Here is a 26,319-nt window from a genome sequence, read left to right on the forward strand (position 1 = left end):
CTCATCATCCTCTGGGGACAGTCCTGGACAGATGCTTTTTTTTTTTTTTTTTTTTAAGAGAGCCTGAGATCTTGTGTCTGGTGACCGCTGTTCTTGTGATAATGGAGAAGATTCTCAGTCACCCACGTCCAGGAGAAAGTGCACCATTTCACTCTGGCCTGTCATTTACGTCACAAAGTCTCCAGCTTGTGTCTTTTTTTTTTTTTTTTTTTTTAATGTTTATTTATTTATTTTGAGAGAGAGGGAGAGAGAATCCCAGTCAGGCTCTGTGCTGTCTTGTGCAGAGCCAGATGGAAGGATTGATCTCACAAACCGTAAGATCATGACCTGAACTGAAATCAAGTTGGTTGCCTAACTGACTGAGCCACCCAGGCACCCCTCCAGCTTATGCCTTGTTTCTCTGTGTTATTCACAAGTCTCTCCAGACCACAGTGCACTTGGCATTTTTCTTATAGTAGTAGAACAAGTATAATGTACCACTTATTATGGCACTGGATATACAATGACATGCATATCCGATATGGACCCTATCTTTACAAAGCTTATAGTCCAGTTGGGGAGATGGGCACTAATCATATACATATATAAATAAAATTTGGATCTATGTTTTGTTGTGAAGCCAGGAGAACGGAGGAGAGTATGGAAGGGAACACTGTTCTGGTCTAGTGTATTGAGGGAAAGTTTCCTTGAAGAGGCAACATTTTATCCCAGGCAGAGAAATGGCACACGCAAAGGTCCTGTGGCACATTAGAAGGAGCAGGGAAGGCTGTTGTGCCTGGAGAGCCAGAGAAGGAGAGAAAATAGAGCTCATGGTATGGTAAGAATTCAGGAGGGGCCAGGACACAAAGGACTTGATGGGAATTTTAGAGATATGTATTTTTCCCTATGAGCAATGAGCAGTTACAGAAGTTTTAAGTTAGGAAGTGGCTTGATCCAGTTCACGTTCTAAAAATTTCCCCCTGGAAATACAGGGAGGTTTAGCATGATGCCCTGGGAAGGACGGGACAGGTGAGTTCTGAGGAGACTTTTCTGGGCAAAATTTAGAAAATAAAAATAAGATATGAGCATGTACATGAAGGACAGGGCATGAGCCGGAAAAGGCCGGGACAATGGAGTTTCCCCTTTAACTGCTTTCCTCCTTCGTATCATTCCCAGTCCCATTTGGTAGTTTAAAGACACTGACACCCCATCCCCTACCCTGGACGTTTTTGATTCTCTGGAGAGATTGATTTTCTTCCCAAGTAGCATCTGCAGCACTTTGGTCCCCTCTGCTGTCCCTGCTGCTTCTTCCAGACTGTTCCTTTGGGCCTCTCAAGGTGTGGACTATCTACACGAGCACACCTGTGTGACTGATGAGGCGGCAGACTTCTGGGCCTCCTCTTAGACCCACCAAACCAGAATCTCGGTGGTAAGGCTGTGCACTCTCTTATGCCTCCTAAAGCTTGAGAACCACTGTTCTTGTAGCCGTGCACCTGCAACAACAAACGTAATGATGCTTTAAGTGTGTGTGTGTGTGTGTGGGGTTACATGTGGACCAAGTGCTTTGGAGGCACAGATGGTCTTCTTTAGGCCTGGCAACAATGCACTCCAGCAGACAAGGATCTGGTAGCCGTCCTTTCCTAGCTGATGCGGTTACAAAGTGACAGAGCTGGTGCCTGCAGGAGGCTCAGCGCTGCACGGCTGCCCCCAAACATCGCACTGTTTCTTCACGCCTCTGTTTTGTTTTGTTGTGTTTGTTTTTTGAGAGACAGAGAGAGTGGGTGCAAGTGAGCAAGGGGCAGAGAGAGAGAGAGAGAGAGAGAGAGAGAATCCCTGGAGGGAAAGAGAGAGATGGGGGAGAGAGAGAGGGAGAGAGAGAGAAAAGGGGGCTAACCCGAAGTGGGGCTTGTGCACACCCAGAGCAGGGCTTGAACTCACAGACCATGAGATCATGACCTGGGCCGAAGTCAGATGCTTAGCGACTGAGCCACCCAGGCCCTCATGCCTCTGTTTACAAGGTGAGGTGAATCCTTATAATTTCCAGATGTAGTTCCTTTAAAAAAAAAGATTCAGTACCTTTTTGGGGGGAGGAGGTGGTTCATGAGATCCATCTAGAAAGTGAGTATCTAGTTAGTACATGAAAGGGTGGAATTAGGTGGGTTTAAATTATTTTAGCTTTTTAGTATGGAAGATAGCAAACCTATATGAAAGTAAACAGAATAGTGTAAAGAACCTCCATAAATCCATCACCCAAGTTCAACAGTTGTAACGGGGACAGGGAGTGGGCATCTTTTCAATGGTTCAGTCAGGCTTTGCCCTGTGACGTTCTCATTTTTATGTCCATCGAATGAAATGCCTGACGGAGCCTGGGTGGCTCAGTCAGTTGAGTGTTGACTTTGGCTCAGGTCACGATCTCACAGTTCATGAGTTCGAGGCCCGCATCGGGTTCTGTGCTGACAGCTCAGAGCCTGGAGCCTTCTTCAGAGTCTGTGTCTCCCCTCTCTCTCTCTGCCCCTCTCCTGCTCTGCTCTGTCTGTCTGTCTCTCTCTCTCTCTCAAAAAATAAACATTGAATGAAATGCCTGATAAGAGAATGGGCAGAAGGATCAGACAAGATTGTAAAGTACCCCTACCAGCTAATGACCAGAGAGGGAGAAAGCTCTTTTGACTCAATTTGTCCCTTAACAGTACAGCTCATAGGCAAGTCTAGAGCTTGGAACTGCAGACCTAGAAAATACCTTGGAGATCACTGGTGGTCTCCCTTACTGTCGAGACATGGTGGCAGAGGCCTGGCAAGGTCTGGGATAGTGGTCAGGCCTCACACAGCTAGGAAAAGCACAGAACTGGGCTTGAAACCCAGGTCCTCCAGCCGTTCCTCCCTTATACCTGCCTCCCTTAAAATAAGTTTTTTTGGGGGCGCCTGGGTGGCTTGGTCGGTTAAGCGTCCGACTTCGGTTCAGGTCATGATCTCACGGCCCGTGAGTTTGAGCCCCGCGTCAGGCTCTGTGCTGACCGCTCAGAGCCTGGAGCCTGTTTCAGATTCTGTGTCTCCCTCTGTCTCTGCCCCTCCCCTGCTCATGCTCTGTCTCTCTCTGTCTCAAAAATAAATAAACGTTGAAAAAAAAATTTAAAAAAAAATAAGTTTTTTTTCCTCATTTATTTAAAAAATTTTTTTCAAATTTAGATATATTTAGCCTATAACGTTGTATTAATTTCAATATATTAATTAATATATAATTAATTATGTATGTAATAATTTCACTATAACAGTGATTCGATATTTATATGTATTGCAAAATGATCACCGAAATAAGTCTGACATCACCACACATACTTAAAAGATTTTTTTTCTTGTGATGAGAACTTTTAAAATCTCTCTTAGTAACTTGCAAATACACCATTATTAACTACAGTCACCATGCTATACCTTCTATCACCAGGACTTATTTATAACTAGAAGTTTGTATCTTTTGGACACCTTCACCTATTACCCTCCACTACCCTCTGCCTCTGGCAACCACCAATCTGTTCTCTCATTCCACATATAAGTGAGATCATACAGTATTTGTCTTTCTCAGTCTGACTTACTTCATTTAGCATAATGCCCTTGAGGTCCATCCAAGTGGCAAATGGCAGGATTTCCTTCTTTTTTATGGAGGAGTAATACTCCTTTGTGTGTGTATGTACAGACCACATTTTTGTTATCCATTCATCCATTGATAAACACTTACGTTGTTTCCATGTTTCGGCTATTGTAAATAATGCTGCAGTGGATGGGAGCGTGCAGTTAGTATTTTCATTTGCTTTGGATAAATACCCAGAAGTGGCATTGCTGGACCATAGATTAGTTCTATTTTTTCATATATATATTATATATATAAATATATAAGTATATATAAATATATAAAATATACATATTTATTTATTTTATTTATAAATATATAAAAATATATAATACATAAATATATATTTAATATATATGTTATATATATGTGTGTGTATATATATATACACACATATATGTATATATATATCTTTATATATATATATTTAAGTTTATTTAAGTTTATTATATATTTATTTAATTTTATTTATTTATTTTGAGAGAGAGAGAGAGAGAGAGGGAGAGAGAGAATCCCAAGCAGGCTCCACACGACCCAGAGCCCAATGCAGGGCTCCGTCCCACAAACTGTGAGATCACGACCTGAGCCGAAATCAAGAGTGGGACCACTCAACCAACTGAGCCACCCAGGCACCCCTAGGGTAGTTCTATTTAAAATTTTCTCAGAAACCTCTACTCTGTTTTCCACAGTGGCTGCACCAATTTACATTCCCCCAACAGTGCACATGGGTTCCCTTTTCTCCACCTCCTCGCCAACACTTATTTTGATACCTAGCCATTCTAACAGGCCTGAGGTGGTAGCTCATTGTACCCTAGTGTTTGTTTTGGTTTTCGCCCTGATGTTTTCCGGCATGAAGCCACGGGAGACAGAACCCCTATGAAAAGCTGTCCAGAGTCCTGATGGTTGAAATACCAGTATTTGGCTACCTCAAACCTTGGCTTCCTCCTTGTGAAAAAGACCCTTGGTGTAGCCTGGAGTTCTCCTGGTCTAGCTAGAAAATAATATATCTGTAAAATGAGTACGGGAGGAAGTGAGGGGACTGCGTGTGCACTCTCCCTTGGCTTTGCCTTCGCTAAAAGTCTAGAAGCTCTAAGGCAAAGTATGACAAGATAGTGGGAACCATGGGGAAGGAAGGTAGAAAAGAAGGAAGAAATCAGTTTCACCGGGCAGCTTCATGGAGGAGGCGAGGCTGAAGGAGGCCTTGATGGGTGGGGGGAATCTAGGGAGCTGAGGAGAGAGAAGCCTTCCCTTTAAGAGGGGAATCAACCTCTTAGCATGGCACATCAACCAAGAATTATTTAGCACCTCCCGAAGTGGAAGGCTCTGTGCTTCACGCTGAAGAGGATACTGAAAAGCAGAACAATTTCTGTTCTTCAGGAACTTCCTGTCTAGCTGAGGGACGAGACCTATGTTGAATATTAATATAAGTTGAAGACTCTAAGACTCTGAGATGCAAGTTAACTTTTAAGGTAAGTCTAAAGAAGAGCGCACCAGAAACCGAGAGACAAGGTCCAAAGGAGAACACGGTAACCATGCCAAGGGCCACGGACCCAGTGTCTTCTGTGTATGTGGCCATGAGCTAGCTGCTACAATAACCGCATCATTACAAAGCAGCCTTTTTTTTTTTTAATTCTTTTTTTTTTTTTTTAACGTTTATTTATTTTGGGGACAGAGAGAGACAGAGCATGAACAGGGGAGGGGCAGAGAGAGAGGGAGACACAGAATCGGAAACAGGCTCCGGGCTCTGAGCCATCAGCCCAGAGCCCAATGCGGGGCTCGAACTCATGGACCGCGAGATCGTGACCTGAGCTGAAGTCGGACGCCCAACCGACTGAGCCACCCAGGAGCCCCACAAAGCAGCCTTTTAAAGTAATAATTACACTAGTTCCAGCTTCCATCTTGAACACCTACACTCTGCTCAGCAGTCTTGTACTGTGTGGTGCACACACATTAATTCATTTAATCCTCCCGGGAAGCAGATAATGTTAACTAGTTTATAGAGGAGAAAACTCTAAAGACTTTAAGCAACTTGCCTAAGACTCCGAGGCACAAACCTGGGTCTGTCCATGCAAAGCAGGTAGGGGTTCAAAAAGGCACAGTGTACATGGCTGGGTAGCTGGGAGAGAGAAGGCTGGACAGGCAGTGAAGCACCTGGTATAAATATCAGTGTGAAAACTTTGGCGCTGATCCTGTAGGTGCTGGGGAGTTATTTAAGGTATGGCAGGATGGACGTTGAGGGTGATTAATTTGCAGGATGGCTTGAGTGGAGAGGCCGTGGCAGGAACACAGACCAAAGCAACTGGGGTCTGTGGTGGTGGGGGCGGGGGGTGGCGGTGGTGGGAATGTGCCTGGTCAAAGCACGTAATGAAAACCCTCACAGCCCATCAAACTTAATTAAAATCAAATAAACACTCCGGCAAACCCATCTCACCCCAAGTAGGGATAGAGATTCCAGATCACTCCTAGGGCCTTAATGCTGGTTTCAATATAGCTGCAGGGACATAAAGCTTCATCGATATATAATATTTGTAAAATATGCGTACGCTCTGCATCGATAGGCTCCCTTACACATTTACGGTTTCGGCCCTCAGCTAGGTCCTCGGTGCCCCATCATAACCTCTTTTCTGAGCCTTTTTCATTTCTTCTCTTCGGCACTTGTTCCAGGGTTTTCCATTTACCTGAAAACCCACTCCATCCTCTCGCTCTGAACGGATGATTTCACCACTGACTTCTTTAAGAAAATCGAAGCCATGAAGCAAGGAACTTCCTTGTCATTCCTGCCCCCTGCCTCCTTGTGGCAAAAGCCGCTTCTTCAGAGGGGCCTCCTCTGAGCACTGCACTTGATGCTGTCCCTGCAATAGTTGCCCTGGTGTATTACCCTGGTATGTGTTTTTCATAGTGCATGCAACCATCAGAAATTATCTTTACGTATTTGTTTGTTCACCTGTCTTTAGTGTGCCTTTCCCCTTGGAATGTAAGTTCTGTGAGAGCACAGGCCTTGCCTGTCTTGGCCACTGTAATATCCACGGTGCCTAGTATATAGTAAGTGCGTGGGACATGGAAGGTGCTTAAAATAGAAAGAATGAGTAAATTCCCATGGCTTCAGCCAGTGCTCACAATTCAATCTTCTTTCCTCCTGACTATCCTATTGCCTACTCCATTTCTCCTGGGTATTCTCTTTCAAACTTATATCCTAAGTGAATTCTTCTTCTTTCCCCAAAGCTGCTTATTCTCCTCAGGGTTCACTATTATTTGAGTAAAAATCTCAGAGTCATCTTTGGCTCCTGTCTCTCTTCACCCCTACTTTGTCCCTGAGTCCTGTTAACTTGACCTTGGCAGTGTCTCTGGACTCTGTCTCCTCCTCCATTTACCTAGGCAATATTAGTGCTCATAAGGACACAGGCAGGAGCTTCCCAATTGACTTTCCAGCTGCAGTCTGTCCCCATGTCAGGCTATCCTTGCCCACAGGGAGGGCTCTGCATAGTTCAGTTCCTTTATACCACCAGTGGCTCCTAATGATTATAGGATCCATCCATGTACCCATCCATCCATCCACCCATCTACCCACCCACCGTCCCATCCATCTGTTCATCCACCTATCCACCCACCCGCCCTCCCATCCATCTGTCCATCCACCCACCCACCCATCCATCCATCCACCCATCCACCCATCTGTCCATCTGTATGTTCATCCACCTATCCACCCATTCATCCATCCATCCATTCATCCATCCATCCATCAGTTATTTACTGAGTACCAACTCTATGCAGCTCTGTGAGAGGTGCTAGGATAGAGAATGGAGAAGACAATGCTTGCTTTCATATAAGTTTTCAGTCTTACAGGTGGGGACAGATAAAAATAGTCAAAAATCATTCAAGTGTTACAGGTGCTTTTTATTCATTCATCAAATATTTATTGAACTCCCACCATGTGCCACACACTGTAGGTGTTGGGGACACAGCAGTCAACAAAACAAAGTCCTTACCCTTGTGGGACTCACATTCTAGTGGACAAATGCACAGGTATAAATGCTATGGTGAGAATGAAGTGAGGTAAAGGGTATACCTGTGTGAGTTTGCCCCCTTGCACGCTTGTTCAGAGATGACTTCAGTCAAGGTGACAATTGAGCAGAAACCTGCAGGACTGAAGGGAGTGGCACTTGCAGGTGTCTGGGGGAAAAGAAAAGCATTCTAAGCAGAGGGAACAGCCAACACCCTGTGCTGATGCCCTGGGCTGGGGATGTGCTTTGAGGAGTGTGTACACAAAGCAGGGAAGGAATCCATTCTGCCTGGAGGGACTGGGGACACTCCTTGGAGGAGGCTGCCAAACTACCTAGCCTGACGTTCACAATTCAGCTCATTCTGACATTGATCTGTGGACTCGGCTTGAATCATGCCAGAACGGGGACTTCCAACCTCCTGGCCTTTGCTTCTGTGACATTCTCTGCCAGGACTTCCCCTCTGACCCCACACCTCTGCCTGATGACCCTCTCTAGTTTCCACTTGCCCTTCAAGGTCTGCGCCTCCTTCAGGCAGAACCACTGCCTGTGGCTCCCATAGTGCTTTGTTTATGCTTGCAGAGCCCATACATAGCAAGGGCACTTCTGGTGAGCTGTGTCTATGCCAGTCACCTCCACCTGCTAGAGCTCCTCACTGCCTCCAGCACTTTGGTCTCCAGCACTCTGCACTGTGTGAGGCACACAGTAGGTGGTCTAATGCATATCCAAATTTCACTGGAAAGGAACCCATTTTATTACCAGACCACTCTATATAGACATGTAGGCAGACATACATAAACTTTTTCTACATATCAGCTGCTTTTTTCCCCCTGCAGTACCTAATGAAAGCAACAGGGTCATGAAATTAATTTGTCACTCTGGTGCCAGCTTCACTCAGCTGACTCATGGCCTGGGATGGGATTTTAAACATGTGTTTCTCATCTACATGCTAATTTCTCTTTTCCTTGTCGGTCATTTCTCTTACCCTCCAATTTGTGGGTAGTAACTGCCTTCGGGTCTGTGACACCTGAACTTCCTCCTACATCCTCTGAATGGATGCTTTCCAGCTTTGGGCTGAGAAGGAGGCAGGTGGACCCTGACTTAGGAAGGGCGAGAGGGAGTAAAAATGAAATGAGATTTCCTTCCCTGTCGAAATGCATTAGAGCATATTTGTTTGAGAAAGGCCTGAAGTCTATCTATATTTTGTTATGAATTGAATCATACGTCTTTCAGAGGATTCTGTGATCTTCCCTCCATAATGGAGAGATAAGAATATTTCCATGTATCCTGAGATTGTTAATGCAAATATTTATTGAGCACTCAGTACTATTTTGGGTGATGGACATAAAGCAATGAGCAAAATGGGTGAAATCCTTGCCTTCCTAGAGCTTACATTCTAGTGGGGCATACAGATGGTGGCCTAAGTAAGTAAATAAATGAGGTGGTGGCTGGGCGCCTGAGTGGCTCAGTTGGTTAAGTGTCCAACTCTTGATTTTGGCTCAGGTCATGATCTCATGGTTCGTGAGTATGAGCCCCACATCATGCTCTGCACTGACAGTGTAGAGACTGCTAGAGATTCTCCCCCTCTCTTTCTTTCTCTGCCTCTCCCCACTCTTTCTCTCTCTCTCTCAAAAATAAATAAACATTAAAAAAAATGAGATGGTGGTAAATGAAGGCAACCAAAGCAGGGAGTTGGGACAGGGGATGTTGGGGGAAGACAGTTTAAAATAAGGTGGCCACTGAAAAGTGTCATTTGAGGGTCATCTGGGAGAAGCAGATTCAAGGCAGAGGGAGTAGCAAGTGCGAATCATGGGTGATGCTTTGAAGGGTGGCAAGAAGGCCAGTGTGGCTGGAGCAGGGCAAGACAGAGGGAGAGTCGTATGAGGACTTTGGCTTCTCTTTGGTATTGGGAACCCACTGGAGGATGTTTATAGTGTCACCCTGGCTACTGAGTTGAGAGTAAATGGAGAAAAGCAGGGGCCAAATAGGGGACAAGTAAGGAGGCAGTGGGTGGGAGCAGGGTGGTAATTGTAAAGGTTGTGAGAAGTGACTGGATTTTGAATACATTTCATAGATAAGGATGACAGCATTTGCAAAGAAATTGGAAGTAGGGTCTGACAACAAGAGGCATCATGGGTGACTCTAAGGTTTTTGGCTCGAACATGTAGAAGAATGGGATTGTTAAGATGGTGAGAGAGTGGAGGCGGGTGTGTGTGGGCTCAGTTTTGCCCTTGGTTGGCTTGAGATGCTGATTTGACATCCAGGTAGAAATGTCCAATAGGCCGGGGCATTGTTGGGCCTGCCCCTGTTGGACCTCCATCCAGGGAGGAGATTAGGAAACTGTCTAGAGGGTCTTGTTGGGACCTGGATGGCAAACTGGTTGATCCATAGGCACAGGGAACTATCTCTGGGCTGTGCCATTGAGTTTAATAAAAAAAAAATCATTTAAAAAAGCATGTTTGGATTCAATTCAAGAAATATTTACTAGCATCAACTATATGCCAGGCAACATGGTAGGTGCTGGTTGTAATACAAGAGTAGGACTGAGATGGTTTTTGCCCTTTGGAGCTTAGAGTCAATGGAGAAAACTGTGTAAAGCCTGCATTTTTATTAGAACAATGGTAAATCCACAACTAATATGAGAATAGATCCTATATCTTGATGAATAAATTAAAACACTTACTCATGACACTCTATTTCCATTGTCATGATAAAGCAAGAAAATTGGAAAATGTAGTTTTCCAAATGGAACGTTTTTTGCTTAGAAATTTGATTTGGAAGTCCTTGTGACCAAGTGCCGGTATAAGTGACCGCTGAACAATGCTAAACATTTTCCCATGACCAAGCACTTACATAGGAGGCCCGTGGTTATATAGATTATATAAGTCATCCCTGGCAGGGAAGTTTTGTTTTTAAAAACTGCTACACTCATGCATGCTATTCAAGTTTTACTTATTTTAACCTCAAAAGTGGATGAGAAACTTTTGCCAAAGTGGCAGCAAAGGTTACAAAAATTCTGATACGAATATGACACCGGTGGGCCTGGAACATTGTGGCCTGGTTGCCCTATTGTCTGACATCATTTACGCACCTGGTAGTCTTTACCATTTTGGTCTTTGTGTCCCATGAACTGGGAAATTGGATTGGGGTAGGGAGTTGGGTGGTTTTCTCTGTCTTGGCATCAGATCATGTCTTTCCTTATTTTGGACAATATCCCAGGTGATTCAGGGATGTCTTGGAAAATGTACTGCTGACCCTAAGTCTTGGAGGGTTGGCAAGGATACATCTAAAGTGGCTCCTTGTCTAGCATGGAAACTCTGTGAAGGTGTCAATTTTGTCTTGTTTACCACTCATTCTCCAGCACCTGACTCAGTGCCTGGCACAAAGTAGGTGATTGACAAGTGTTTGTTGAATGAATAAATGAAAGGTGCCTCCCACCTTGCCTCCCACGCCGGTCAAGCTGTTCTGTCTCTAGAGCGAACAGAATCTGATGGTAGTTGACTTTGAACAGTGGTGTGTGGGAGTATTTCTCAGGCCCATACCTTCTGTCCTCTGGCAAGGGTAAGGTCAGATAGAATGGCCTGGGCACCTGAATATACCAGCAGACTTGATGGGTGATTCTAGAAGGTTTTGGGGAATGGTGTGGGGGTGGAAGGAAGCCACAGAGGACAAACGAAGTTAGACTATGATAGTCAAAGGGAAGAGTTAGCCAAAGACGGGGAAATGCTCAGGCAAAAAAGGTTGCCAGCTGGGGGCTTACCTTAGCTTTTGGGAAATATCCCTACCCTTCCACACCGGGATTTATTTATTTTGAAATAAATCCCAGACATCATTTATTTTATCTGTAAAAATTTCAGTATGTACCTGTAAAAATAAAGATTCTTTTAGAAAATACAGTTACAATCTCATCCGAGTTAAAAAAATTTCTTTTAATGTTTATTTATTTTTGAGAGAAAGAGAGACAGAGCCTGAGCAGGGGAGGGGCAGAGAAAGAAGGAGACACAGAATCTGAAGCAGGCTCCAGGCTCTGAGCTGTCAGCACGGAGCCCAATGCGGGGCTTGAACCCAGGAACCCGAGATCATGACCTGAGCCGAAGTTGGACGCTTAACTGACTGAGCCACCCAGGCACCCCAACAATTTATTAATATTATAAAATATCCAGTTAGTGATGAAATACATTTCTTTCTTTTTTTTTTTTTTTATTTAAAAAAAATTTTTTTTTTCAACGTTTATTTATTTTTGGGACATAGAGAGACAGAGCATGAACGGGGGAGGAGCAGAGAGAGAGGGAGACACAGAATCATCGGAAACAGGCTCCAGGCTCCGAGCCATCAGCCCAGAGCCCGACGCGGGGCTCGAACTCACGGACCGCGAGATCGTGACCTGGCTGAAGTCGGACGCTCAACCGACTGCGCCACCCAGGCGCCCCCATTTCTTTCTTTATACACACACACACACACACACACACACACACACACACACACACACACACTTATATATTATTGTTTTAGCAGTATTTAAAAAATGACTTCATTGGTTTAATGGAAATGTATATTTGTTACTAAAAATTCAAGCAACACAAAAAAATAACAAGGTGAGAGCAAAAATGGACCAAATCCATTACCTTTCCATGCGTATGTTCACACAGAACAAAGAGAAGATGGGTATAAATGCTGTCACAAATACTTCTTTATATTAAAAGAATTGCTAAGTGTTATTTTAGAGCTGAAAGGGCACCTAAGACTTTTACATAGCAGATCCCTGGAGGGCAGGGCCATTCCTCAGTTGTGTTTATACACCCACCTCCCCATCTTTGTGCCCCAGGTGGTCCATAACTATGGTTTGAATGGAAGGGGTCCTTAAGAAATCACTCAGCTGTCTTGTGGAATAGGATGGCCCATGAGTTGAAATCACTTGCTGAGGTCCGACAGCTAGTGAGGGCACATGTTGGGCTGGGCATCCTGTTTCCTTGCTCTTTCTCCAGCCTGGGATTGAGCTGTGGAGCAAAGTGGGGCCGTGCACCAGCTTGGAGTCAGACGTCCCTGGGCTTGGTTCCGCTCTGGATCTTTTCCCATGACTTAGTTGCGGTGTGATGTCTCTTACCCACGCAGCTTTCCTACCTCAGAGGGCTGTTACGAAGAGTCAGTGAGATAATGCTTAAAAAGCTTATGGCATAGTTCCTGGCGTGTACCAGGTGCCAAACAAACATTAACTGTGGTTGTTATCATTATTTGTGTTGTAACGGCAGCAGCAGTACTAATAGCATGATTCTTTTCTTATTCTGCTGGAAATGTCAACTGGAACTCAAAGGAAGCCCAACCCTCCCCCTCTTCCCTTCCCCCTCCGCTCAGGTTCAGATGGAACCCAGTTTATAACTTTGACTTTCGCTTCATTCCTGCCATTGGGAAGGAGAGATTATTACATGTGGGAATCCTTTTCCTGTATTGCGCCAGTTTCTGGTTGGCGGATTATGTTTAGTGGTCAAGGTTCATGTGTCTTCTGCCTATACGTAGTTCAGCGGTGCTGCCTTAACAAGAGCTTTGCAAATAATTATTCTAAGCTCTTCAAATAGAAACCTCGGGCAAAGGGCTGGGTGCAAGACGTCTGGCCTTCGGTCTGCTGAGTTAGCAGCTCTTTCAGGGCCCTCCTCCAGGCCCTGGGTCTGTCAGGTCACTAATGGAATCTGCTGGAAGCAAATTAACTCACGAAAAAAGGGCTAACAAATCACTCCAGCTGTTGGTGTCTGCCCCAGGATGGCTGGCACTCTCCTGTCCACACGTAAGTCCTCACCCCACATTTCATGGCTCTCTTGGGGAGCCCCACTTTCTCTTACATGGTTAGTGAGGAGCATAAAGGCTGCCCCGGAATCTCAGCCCCCCACAGCATAGCTATGGCCTGTGCACGTGAGAGGGCCATCTGTGCAGCCCGACATGCCCTCCTGTGTGGGCGGCTTGCGAGCTGGCTCCATGTATTATTCACACTTCTGGGTTCGGGTTGGCTTAACCATTTGCTCCAAGTCGAGGCTGGGAAAAGGGGGGCAGGTGGGGAGAAAACAGATATGCTCTTAAGCCTGGGCTTAGTCTCTTCTTCCCTGGTCAAACGTGTGCTCTTTCGAAAACATTATCTCCTATGGGGTGGGATCCAAGCTCCACATGGGTCTGCCCGGTCCCCCTGCATTCCTCAACTGTAGCTTCCCTTCCCAGCACCCCTCAAAGCTTGGGGGCCTTCACAAAGCAGACTGGAAGTGGCCAGTCTACCACCGTGAGCCTCCTTCTTCCCCTCCTTCCTCACCCCTCTTGGGTCCCCCAACGTTGCCTCATGGATCCCTGAGTAAATTGAGGATGTTCTGGGAAGTGTGTGTGTGTGTGTGTGTGTGTGTGTGTGTGTGTGTGTGTGTATCTGTCCATCCTGCTGGCTGTAACAGGAGTGATAAGAGAAGATGGAAAGATGCTCTCCTGCCCCAGAGAGGGGGAGTCCGGGGAGAGGGTTTCGTGGAGCTGGAGAACCACCAGCAGCATCCTGTGATACCTGCAGAAGAGAATTGGAGTAATGGAACTGGGCTGTGGTGGCAACTGAGGATGTATCTGGGATGGAAAGAGCCCTAGACATCCTCTCCCTGTGCCATAGGTGGAGAAAGTCAAGAGGAGTCATGCCGTGCCCGAGGCCGTCACATTGAGATGAGCTATGTGAAGCCCCAAAGAATAGGCCAGGCCATAAAAGCCATTCATTACTATCTTCTGTCTTTCCTTCCAATTCACTCTGCTCTTTAGTAGCAGTGGGTGATCTAGACTCTAGAACATAAGACTCCTGACATTCCCTAAGAATAGAATTTACACCTGGGTGCTGGTGATTTGGGGCTCCTGCTAATAGTTCATGCCTTAAACCATTAAAAATTCCTGAGGTAGGAAGCCCCCCCCCCCCCCCCCCCCAACAGCAGCTGTTGGTGTCTTGGTTCACTCCTTGGTGCTATCTTTTCTCCTCGCCTAGGGACCAAGGGTTGTGGGTGTTTGCTTTGGACCACATTTACACATGGGTTATATAGAGTCCATTGCCTCCCCTGCCCACCCCCTACTGTGCCTTGCCCAGCAGGACTCTGAGAATGTCTTAGTTAAAAGTCTCCCTGCAAACTAAGCTGTGTAGAAGCAGGGTGAGCCTAAGGAGAAGGTTCGTGGCTGTTACGGAGGAGGCCTGAGTGTTGTGTCTCCCAGGTGGCCAAGTCTTGTAGGCACAACCTAGAGAGGTCTTCACAGACCAGAATCACTGGAATGCATTTCAGTGTGTTGAACAGGGCAATGCTTCTTCTATAAACCATGCTGCCCTGGCCAGGTCACCAGTCTGTGCCTCAGTTGCTTTTTCTATAAAATGGGGCTAATAATAATAATAGTGACCCATTATCTCACCAGGGGTAATGATGAGATGCCACATGTGAAATCTCTTTAGAAAGAAGGCAGAGGGTGGGCTCAGTTCCTACTTCCCTCATTTGTATTATTATTATTATTATTATTATTATTATTATTATTATTAGGTCGTGGCAAATAAACCATTTGAAATTTATCTCATTCATCTCAGATAAAAAGGTAGAGAGGTAAGTATCTATCATCTTTGCTTAATAAATCAGAGCCATCGTCACTGGGGAAGTCAGAGCTGGAGCTGGCCTTGGGCCTCCCAGTTTGGTCCGCCTGCCTCTCCTGCTCATTACTTTTTTATATTCCATATCAAAGTCTCCATCGTTCTTTCAAGTCCTGTGTAGCCTGGGCTCTGATCATCCGGGGACTGCACAATTCTTACTAATATCAAAGGGGAGGGTTTTCTTAGCCTGCTTCCCTTCGTTTCTATGTCAGTGTCAGGATGGAGAGGGCAATAGTGGAATTGGAAGGACATCTGTGCCCCAAAAGGAATGCATCTTGATCTGTTGCAAATTGGGGTTCCCCCTGGTGACTTTAAAGACAGTGAGGAGAGGGGCGCCTGGGTGGCGCAGTCAGTTAAGCGTCCGACTTCAGCCAGGTCACGATCTCGCGGTCGTGAGTTCGAGCCCCGCGTCGGGCTCTGGGCTGATGGCTCAGAGCCTGGAGCCTGTTTCTGATTCTGTGTCTCCCTCTCTCTCTGCCCCTCGCCCGTTCATGCTCTGTCTCTCTCTGTCCCCCCCAAAAATAAATAAACGTTGAAAAAAAAATTAAAAAAAAAAAAGACAGTGAGGAGTGAAGTGTGACTGGTAACTGATTAGCTACAGAACTTCTGTGACTGGGAGCTTTCATTTCCGGGTCAGGATGGAATATGGACAATTAGACCCCGCTGCCTGTCTCTGCCAAATACCCGGAGTCCAAAAGACCCAGAACGTGTATTTTCCTGCATTTCGGATCCCCGATCATTGATTTGCTGAGAGCAACTGTATCTAATTTTATTCATGCAAAAAGCAGGTGTCAGTGAAAAATCCTGTAAACGAATCGGATATTCCTATTGGCCTCATCACTCCAACGCTGTTTTTTTTCCCCCCACTTTGCTAATTACTTTGCAACTGGTGAGGGCTCTTTGAGTAACCTCAAATTCTCTGTTTCTCAAGCTTCCAACTGAAATATTCTCTAGATAAACACTTCAATGATGGAAGCGTTGATGTCACTGGAAAAGCCCATTCTTTAAGAGAAGAAGATGATCTTAATAATTGGAGGGACTCCAGCCTATTGGCTGGTTCTGTGAATTCGTGTGTGCTGGCCAGTGATAGGGACCGCGGAGTGGGAACGGGAGCCGGGTCGCACTAGTGCAGAACGGCAGCCTTTCAGCAGCGTTTCTCAGGCTTTGCTTAATTAAGCCAGTCAGGTCAAGAAGCCTGAATCATTCTCCTGGTCTTGAAGCTCTGTTTCTGACTTAGTTTTGCCTGATGCGGCTTCAGACTCCTCTGCGAAGTGGGTTGCAAGGAATTGTCCTTTCTCAGCGTGGTGCATTCTGAATGAAATGACCTGAGTGTTAACAGTATTACGATGAGAGTTTGTAATTTTTTGCTAAAAGACAACAAGATGTTTCCAAAATCTACTGGCTTACTTTGCATAGGCATCGGGACAAAATGCCACACGGGGAAAAATAAAGGATCTGAAGGTAACTTTTTCATTTTATAATTTTAAACATTTAAAAAGTCACATGCTGGGGGCGCCTGGGTGGCGCAGTAGGTTGAGCGTCCGACTTCAGCCAGGTCACGATCTCGCGGTCCGTGAGTTCGAGCCCCGCGTCAGGCTCTGGGCTGATGGCTCAGAGCCTGGAGCCTGTTTCCGATTCTGTGTCTCCCTCTCTCTCTGCCCCTCCCCTGTTCATGCTCTGTCTCTCTCTGTCCCAAAAAATAAATAAACGTTGAAAAAAAAATAAAAAAAAAAAATAAAAAAAAATAAAAAGTCACATGCTGGTTGTAAAAAAAATGCATAGAAGAAGTGCATAAAACAAGACAAAAAAGAACAACAACAAAAAAAGACTTGTTCTCTGATTGCCCATTTTGCTCCCTACTGTTAAGGACATGGTTGTTTTTGTTTTGTTTTGTTTTTGTTTTTTTTTGGCATATCCTTCCAGATATTTTCCTTTTTTAAAATTTTTCTTTCTTTCTTTATTAAAATTAAAAAAAAATTTTAAATTTATTTTTGAGAAAGAGAGAGAGAGAGAGAGAGAGAGAGAGAGAGAGAGAGAGAGCATGAGCAGGGGAGGAGCAGAGAGAGAGAGGGAGACACAGAATCCAAAGCAGGCTCCAGGCTCTGGGCTGTCAACACAGAGCCGGACATGGGGCTTGAAATCACGGACCGCAAGATCATGACCTGAGCCGAAGTCAGATGCTTAACCGACTGAGCCACCCAGGTGCCCCTAATTTTATTTAAATCCAAGTTAGTTAACATATAGTGTAATAATGGTCTCAGGAGTAGAATTTAGTGATTAATCACTTCCAGATATTTTCTATGGTTTTGAAGGCATATGTGTGTGTGTGTGTATATGTGTGTGTATATATATATATATATATATATATATATATATATATATATATATATGCGTGGCTATGCTAGAGTGGGTGTTAGGTAGTTGAATTAAGAAAGAAAAATTCGGTTGTAGGGTAATTTCCTTTATTTCTTTGACTAAATGGTAAATTGAGAGAAAACTCATTCAGACCCTTTAGGAAAATCCTTCCTACAAACATTTAAATATCTCTAATCAGCCTATAATTTGCACATGGCCTGGGCTTTCTTTAGGCAAACAGTGTGTAGTGTGTGGCAAAGAAAGTTAATCTAAATTTTTAACAAAGTGCCAGCCGACCATGGGAATCAGCGTGTAAGGTAGTAACACTGACTGCATGTGGAGAAGAGATTGTGGGGTGTTTTTTTTTAATAACGTTTGATCAGTGGCATACAATTTCTCCAGGTATCTCAGAGCAACAGGTTAAAGGTCGAATAAATGTGTAACGTGAGAATGTGTGACGTTTATTGCCAGGCACAGTGACTGGCGGTGATCCTTAAGAGTGTGAGGTGCAGGAAGCTCTGCATGGGTTCTCTTGAGATGGAAAGACCAGCCAGGCAGGGCATCCCCTGTGTTTATACATACTCCCCTCCCCCTGTCAGGAAGGGGGGAGGGTGGGGTTACCGAAATAGGCTCAGTATGGCAAATTGGATTCCGATTTCGGTTTTTCCTCCTCCCACAGACTTAGTGGTCATTAGGCTGAAGAAGGTCCCGTAATCTGAACTCGTTCTCTGGTTCCCCGGACTGGCGTGCACACATAGGACTCTGGCTGTGTTTCACTTTGCAGCCTGTTCTGGGATGAAGCAGCAGGAGCCTTGAGGGGCACCCTCCAAAGCAGCTTCTCTGTCGCCTCCTTTGCCCCAGTTCTGTGGGTCCATTCTTCTCCCGCAACTTGACTCTCTCTGGAGAACCGGATCTGGGGCTCGGAGCCCAGTGCTCTGTTTTCTCCTCTGCCCTCCCTTCAACTACCTGCGGCACCTCTTAGCTTCCACATCCTCAAAAGGGATAATGTTCTCCTTGAAAGCGTCTTTTGAGGATTAATTGATGTTTGCTCTATGCTTTGAAGAGAGAATCCTATCAAGTCTCTGCTGTCCTCAAAGCTGGTCCCAGTTCCAGCTGGTGCCAGGCCTGGCCAATCCGGACGCAGCACGAGCAGGCCTCTCATTGGCCGCCTTTCTGGGGCATACCCTCGGGCTGCTCATCTCCCTCAGTAGAAGGGCGACTGCCCACATAGGAGGCACAGACCCTCACGTGGACATTTTGTACGTTGCGTGTTTTTTGCTTGGAGAAAGGGTATTTGCATCCCTTGGGAAGTCAGCTTGTGGCTGTCTGTGACATTTTCTCATTTGGAAATTGTACTTTTCTCTTTCTCTCTTTTTAATTTTTATTTATTTTATTTTATTAAAAAAATTTTTTTTAACGTTTATTTATTTTTGAGACAGAGAGAGACAGAGCATGAACGGGGGAGGGTCAGAGAGAGGGAGACACAGAATCTGAAGCAGGCTCCAGGCTCTGAGCTGTCAGCACAGAGCCCGACGCGGGGCTCGAACTCACGGACCGCGAGATCGTGACCTGGCTGAAGCCGGACGCTTAACCGACTGCGCCACCCAGGCACCCCTCTCTCTCTTTTTTAAAGCTTTGTAAGTGTAAGAGTAGTTAGAATCTGCCACCTCTCAAGGAAGTCCCTTTGCCAGGCCATTTATATGGTAATTGTGTGTGATTTGGGGAGGAAAAGGATGTTACCTGCTTCATGATAAGCACTTTCATATCTGTGAATTCTTTTTTTTTTTTTTTTTAAATGTAATACTGTTTATTTAACTTCAAAAACATTTCGGCATTCTAAACATACAGAAAAATAACAGAACGTTGCAAATTGTGTTTCGTATAGAAGGTTCTTTGAACTTTCATCGATGCAGTGGCTCTTTGCTTTGCTGACCGTGAAGAGCTCTACAGTTTGTTTCAAAGCAAACAGGTTAAAGCTACCGCACTTAACTAAAAAAGATGCAAACACTTCTCATGCCAGCTGACTGTCTCCCCCCACCGCTGACCCTTTTCCACAGCTAAGAACGGCAGCAGAACGCTAGGTCACTATATACAGAAAGAAGACAACCTGAAGCTAAACAGATGCCCACTGCAGTGTCCACAGGCCCAGCTTCACAGTGCACGCCCTGAGCTACAGCCCCTCCAAAAGGCATCTTCCCCCACAGCCTCAAGCCAAGCAAGGAGCATGAAGATTGTGTCTCAGTGGGTTTGTCCTTTTTTTTTTTTTTTTTAAAACTATAGATATGTACAGTTGAGAACTCAGGATTTCTAGCCCATAACCATAGAGTTAACACCACCTTACAAATTCAAAGGGGAAAATGCCAGAAACATCTCTAAAAGCCCTGTCACACCAACAGCAACGTGCACAGAGTGCGGAGAACACGAGAGCCTTCTCGTTTTAAAACCTGTTTGGAGAGGGGCACCTGGGTGGCTCAGTCGGTTAAGTGGCCGACTTCGGCTCAGGTCATGATCTCGCGGCCCGTGAGTTCGAGCCCCGCGTCGGGCTCTGTGCTGACAGCTCAGAGCCTGGAGCCTGCTTCAGATTCTGTGTCTCCCTCTCTCTCTGCCCCTCCCCTGTTCATGCTCTGTCTCTCTCTGTCTCAAAAATAAATAAATAAATGTTAAAAAAAATTTATCAAATAAAAATAAAAATGTTTGGACATACGTACAACTCTGATACGTTTCAGGGTGCTCCGGACCCCCATGGCCGCTTCATGTAAACCACTGACAATTTCTAGAGCACTTTGAAGAGACTACAATATGACCATGACCCAGCTGTGTAATTAAACTTAACGAGGGCAACAGACCCGCCTCGGATAAGAGAGGTGTCAATGACAGTGCTCCCTACTCTAAGGAGACAGATAAACAGTTTTTTTTTTTTATTCCTCCTCTTCCTCCTCCTCCCCTTCCTCCTCATTTTCTTCATCTTCCTCTTCCACCCTTTTCCGGGCAACTTTTGCAGGACGCTTTTGCGCCATCAGACTTTCCTTTAGACTTACACTCAACGACATCCTTCTCGTACTTCTCCTTTAGCTCCACCGCCTTGTTGTCGTAAGGCCGCTTTTCACTGTCACTTAAGTTATCCCACATCCCATCCAGCTTCTTTGCCACATCTCCAACGGAGATACCAGGGTTTGTAGATTTGATCTTGGGGCGGAATTCTGAACAGGACAGGAAGAATCCAGACGGTGGCCTTTTGGGGGCGGTAGGGTCCTTCTTCATCTTGCCTCCCTTAGCTGGTCCATAATCCTTCGTTTCCCGATCATAGCGCACTTTATCTGCCTTTGCCATTTCATCAAATATAGATTTCTCTTTCTCAGACATTGTCTTCCACCTCTCAGAGCACTTCTTGGAAAATTCTGCAAAATTGACAGGGACCTCTGGGTTTTTCTTCTTATGTTCCTCTCTGCACGTCTACACAAAGACGGCATAAGCAGACATCTTGCCCTTTGGTTTCTTGGGATCACCTTTAGCCATCCTGACTGTATTGTTCGCTAGCCTGGGCAGTGCAAGGCACGATGCACGGCTCTGCGCTCTCCAGCCTCGCCTTAGCTGCCTTCACGAGAGCCGCCTTATCTGTGAATTCTTTATTAAAGTTGTTTAATCAAAGAAATGGGAAGCTGCAACCTCCTTATTGGAAGGATCTAGAAATGCAGTGTGAGTTAAGAACCTGAGGGTTCTAGGGAGAAGGTGGTTGAGAAAAAGGAAGAAGAAAGGTTTGTTTTAAGCCCAGAACAAACAGGGAATTCAAACAACGTAAGTCAAAGACACCTTAGTTGTCTTATCATCAAGGAGGACGAGGCTGGAGGGCAAAACCAGCCAAGCACACTTGGGTCCTCTTCTGTGTCCTCAGATGGGCATCAGGACATGGCAGGGGATTGAGGACCTGCTGCTGACTCTTCCAATGGGGCATTTCAAGGGGGAGCCTTCATTTCCTGTCGTTCCCCTCTAGCACCTGATCCCCATAAAGTGTCTCAGGCTCTTGGGGGCTTGTTTTAAGCACTGGTCTTTTTAATAGAAACCACTGCTTGCCTGTTTTAAATAATATTTCTGGCTTCTTGCAAAATCGAAGATCTGGCAACTCTGACCCTTCACCCCATCAAGGCAAGCACCAGCCGCTGCTGTCCCCTTTGATGGGGCAGTGGAACAGAAGAGACGCTGTCTGGTTCACCGACTGGGGCACATGCTGACTTCTGACCTGTCTGGGAAATTAGTGAGGGGATGGAGTGTTAGTCCAGAAGCATACACTGAGCACAGACATGTACACACCTATGCACATACTCATCACCAGGATTCAGGCCAAGAGGGGATTACTTAAAGAAAGGTCACCTCTTGGCAGGTTCAGGGTGTATAATCCGCATGACAGATTTGAGAGAAGTTAGTCTTCGTGAGACGAGAAGAATCAGATGATCATGGCACACAGTGTAAGAGATGCTTGTGTGTGTGGAAAAAAGAAAGTGCTGGGGTGCCTGGGTGGCTCAGTTAAGTGTCTGACTCTTGGTTTTGGCTCAGGTCATGATCTCATAGTTTGTGAGATTGAGCCCTGCGTTGGACTCTGTGCTGACAACGTGGAGCCTGTTTGAAATTCTCTCTCTCTCTCTCTCTCTCTCTCTCCCCCTCCCTCCCTCCCTCCCTGTCTCTCTCTCTCTCTCTCTCTCTCTCTGTGTCCCCTGCTCGTATGCTGTCTTTCAAAATAAATAAAACTTAAAAAAAATTGAGAAAAAAGAAAGTGCCTTTCCCTGGCATACCTATGTGTTTGGAGCAGCAGTGTGGAAGAGTGTGGTGACTAGGCAAAAGCAGGGACAATACCTGCTTGAGCACCTGTGATGCTCTGGACAGGGCCTGGGGCACCCAGGAGCTTGGTCGGTATTGTCTGATGAGAGCCAGCCATAGATTTGTGGGTGCACTCAACCTGGAAGAATAATTTCAAGACCTGGAAGAATAATTTCTCTTCTCCCTTTCTCAGTGTGCTCATCAGCCGAATGGAGACACTACAACAGGCACTGCCAAATCAAGTGCCTATAGGGGCCAGGCCTGCTGTGTCAGTGAGTGAAGGGATGTCTGGATGGGAAACGTAGAATAAGGAGTGAAGAAGATGGTGGTGAGCTAGAAGTTCATGCCCTTCCAGCGGATGTCCAAATTCAGCCCCAGCTATTTGTCACATGGGAAGGTGATTCCAGTGTCGCCAAGACTCCTCACTTTTTAAAAAAAAAATTTTTTTTTCAACGTTTTTATTTATTTTTGGGACAGAGAGAGACAGAGCATGAACGGGGGAGGGGCAGAGAGAGAGGGAGACACAGAATCGGAAACAGGCTCCAGGCTCCGAGCCATCAGCCCAGAGCCCGACGCGGGACTCGAACTCACGGACCGCGAGATCGTGACCTGGCTGAAGTCGGACGCTTAACCGACTGCGCCACCCAGGCGCCCCAAGACTCCTCACTTTTTAAGAGAGACTCTAAATCTGAATTTTTTATGTGAACCCTAACAACTTTTGATGTAATGAATTCAATTTCAAAAAGCAGAGTGCAGCCAAACAAAGCATACTTGGGGGCCATATTTGGCCTGTAGGTCCTAGGTTTGCAACCTCTGGGATGAAGCCTGCTCGGTGTCTCCCTACTTGACTACTGACTCTACTTTGCTGAGCTTGTGGTATGAGGAGGAGGGAACTGTTGTAGGTGAAGAATGAAAGTGAGGACAGAGTTGGGGTGGAGGTGAGAAGTGAAGCTTGGACCACACCATTACCAGGCTGGGTAGGCAGATCTGCACCTGTTGGCTTCAGTGAGGACTGTTGCAAGGCCAGGCAAGAATTGTGCATGGAAGCGGGTGGGAGGGCCAATCCAGGTGAGGTGGCTGAGGGAAAGGGCATAAGCTGTGGGTGGCAGTGGTAGGGGCAGCAGGGTGTGGAGGTCAAGAGGCAGTGAGGACAGCCCAGGAGAGAGCAAGAAGGAGCTCGGTGGACCAGGGGGCTCAGACTGTTTGCCTTCTGCTCTGTGCTGGCGTGGGGTGGGGGGTGGGGGGTGGGGGTGGTGTGTGCAGCTCCTCACCAGCCATGCCCAGGGGAAAAGTGTCACAGCCACACTGGGTGCTCTGTGCATTGCGCATCTATTCAGAAAAGCACGATCCTCGGTCCAGCCTTCCAAACTTGGAACCATAGCTGGGAATATAAGCCTGTCATACATGAAGAGGCAGAGTAGCATGATGGGTGAGAAGAGAATAAGTTTAGGTCTCCTACAACTTGAGTTTGAAGTTGACCTTTGTCATTTGTTAGCCACGTGGCCCAGGCAAGTTAGTGAACTTCTTTTTGCGCCCGGTTTCCTCATTTGGGAACAATAATAGTTCCTACCTTGTCGGGTTGTCAGGAGGATTAAATGCAAACAAATGCCTTAGTGTGTGAAGTGCTTAGTATGGGACCTGGCACAAAGTAAGTGCTCAAATTGAGCTCATTATTATTATGAGACAAGCAGTGACCCCAGCTAACTTGTGGTTAAGCACAAAATCCTTCATCTCAGCAGAGAGTCGACAACAGGTGCAGTAAAAGTTCACTCCTCCCCTACTGCAAATGCTTCCCTAAACACAGACTCTCTGGCCTGAGTTCCTACTTGCCAAAAAAGCAGGAGATATCGTACCTACCTGGATAAGGGTCATCTACAGAGCTTAGCTAAGTCTGTTTGGGCCCAGTATCACCTGGTTTACATAACGGTGTTTTCACTCATGTAACAAATATTTGTTGAGTAGCCACTATGTTCCTAGTGCTAAGAAAGGGTTTTGGGGGTGTTGAGTAGAATAAGATGAGTTGGGCCTTAAGGTACTGAATCTAACATAGAGAGTATGCTGCTGTAACACAGATCTCCAAAGAGAATGGCTAAATAAGACAGAGGTTTATTTCTGTCTTATGTAAACCCTAGGGCAAGCACACCAAACTGGCAAAGTAGGTACATGAAATCATTCACGGACCCTGGTTCTTTACTGTTTCGCATCTCTAAGTCTGTGTTTCAGGATGTGGGTAGTAGGAGGTGACGAAATCCAAGGCCAGCAGCTTGCAATTAAGGAGCTTCCACTCACAACCCATTGGTTGGAGCTTGGTCATATGGCTGCAAGGGATGCTGGGAAATGTAGTCTGGAGCAGACGGCCATGTGCTTAGGCAAAACTTGGGACTGGAGGTTATTATAAGAAGGCAGAAGGGAGAATGAATACTGGAGGGAAGTTAGCAATGTGTGATTCAGGGAGATAGGGAGACAAATGAACGCTCCTAACAGTTAAGTGAATGCTCCTTTCAATAGCACCAGCTGTAATCCTTGAGTCGAGAACTATGTTGTGGCTCTCATTGGAGTTTGGGATTTGAACTCACACTTCTGGTTTAAAATCCCAGTTCTATCAGTTATCACAGTGTTGCGCAGCATTGGTGGTATAGTGGTGAGCATAGCTGCCTTCCATGTACCCCAGGGTTGGTATAAGAATGAAATAAGTCAACCCATGTGATGCTTTTAGGATATGGTCTGAGCCAGAGTCAATGCTCAGGAAGTGTTAAGCTATTACTGCCAGGGAGTGAGAATGTGTCAAGAAGGTCAGTGACTCAAGGATAGCTCGTGGACTGGCTATATCTCTCAGTTTTATAGCTTCCTATAGGCCTCTAGATGCAACCTTGGGCCTTGAACCCTGGCCCTTCTCGTCACTGAGAATGTTAATGAAGACAGACAAGGCTATCTGAATGGGCTGGTGTTTTGAAAAAATAAAATCAGTTGTGTTGGCCTGGGCTGGACCTAAGAGATGACCTTAGATAGGATATTTCAAGGTCAGCTTTCTATAGCTTGAGTAAGAGCAAGTGAATTTAGTACATGGTCTACAGACCTCTGTGGGAAGAGTAAGACCCCTTCTTGTTGGGTGTGTCTCCAGGTAAAAAGCTGTAGAAATTATAAATAAATTATAGATAAATAAACAGTGTGCAGTGAGGCCTCACAGGGGCTGGGGAGTCCTTTGCCCTTGAAGAGGACCCTGGTGGCCTGTCTAGAGAAAAGTGGAAAAGCCACCCCCGCCTGGGTACTGCACTGGCAGGAGTTGGGGTGTCCTCTTACTGGGAGCTGGTGTTCTATGATATGCAGAGGGTATTGTTTTCCATCTCCTGCAGGTGTCATGTGGAGAGAGAACCTTCCTAGCTTCAGAACAAGAGACGTAACTTGCCTTGGCAACTCACACGGTGGGTAGATTTTAGCAGAAAAATAAAGATATTGGACAATGGGTTTCCACCGGTTTTCGGCACTGTCTCATTTTCAGAGGTCCGAGGAGCTTTCATACTCTTTTCATCCCCAGCTTTTGGAATCAGACCACACACTACTCTGGTAGAAAGTAGCATCTCACAATGGGCACCATTTTTGACTCCCTAAAAGCATCTAATTGACTCCCAGGAAATGGGGTGGACCTAGAGAAGGGAGTACATGTTGGAAGACTCCTAAGTGCTTAGGACCCCACCTGTGCTTGTGGAGAAGCTGGCAGAGGTGGGCCAGCACTGTGAGTGGGGCATCTAAGGTCCTGGGTAGGAGCTAGCCTCACGGGTAAGGAGGCAGGTGGTCATATTCCTCCTGCCTGGCTCTCGTAACCTTAGCTGACCTCTTGGTCTTGACTTCTTGGTGTCATGGAGATCCTACAGCTGGCTAGCCTGGCTCTGTAGGTGGCCATGTCCTGGGGTTTTCACTCACAT

At 45.9% G+C, this 26,319-nt stretch overlaps 1 protein-coding gene and 1 pseudogene across 6 annotated transcripts in view; one reads left to right on the forward strand and one right to left on the reverse strand.

The window, feature by feature from the left end:
* The window catches only part of DPF3 (double PHD fingers 3), a 268,289-nt gene that overhangs the window by 17,742 nt on the left and 224,228 nt on the right, over positions 1-26,319 (forward strand). Inside the window, exon 1 of one of the 6 annotated variants that reach the window (XM_086709354.1) lies at positions 4,137-5,070. The exons of 4 other annotated variants lie outside the window; for them this stretch is intronic. The gene's annotated coding sequence lies outside the window, so the exon portion shown is untranslated. Of the gene's footprint in view, positions 1-4,136; positions 5,071-12,224; positions 13,379-26,319 lie in introns of those variants that run through there. One more of the 6 variants, XM_086709353.1, reaches the window with a different exon arrangement.
* On the reverse strand, positions 20,464-21,206 carry LOC112854960 (high mobility group protein B3 pseudogene; annotated as a pseudogene).

Source organism: Puma concolor, chromosome B3 (genome assembly GCF_028749965.1).
Source record: "Puma concolor isolate L17-30 chromosome B3, mPumCon1.1.hap2, whole genome shotgun sequence".
Classification (NCBI taxonomy): Eukaryota; Metazoa; Chordata; class Mammalia; order Carnivora; family Felidae; genus Puma; species Puma concolor.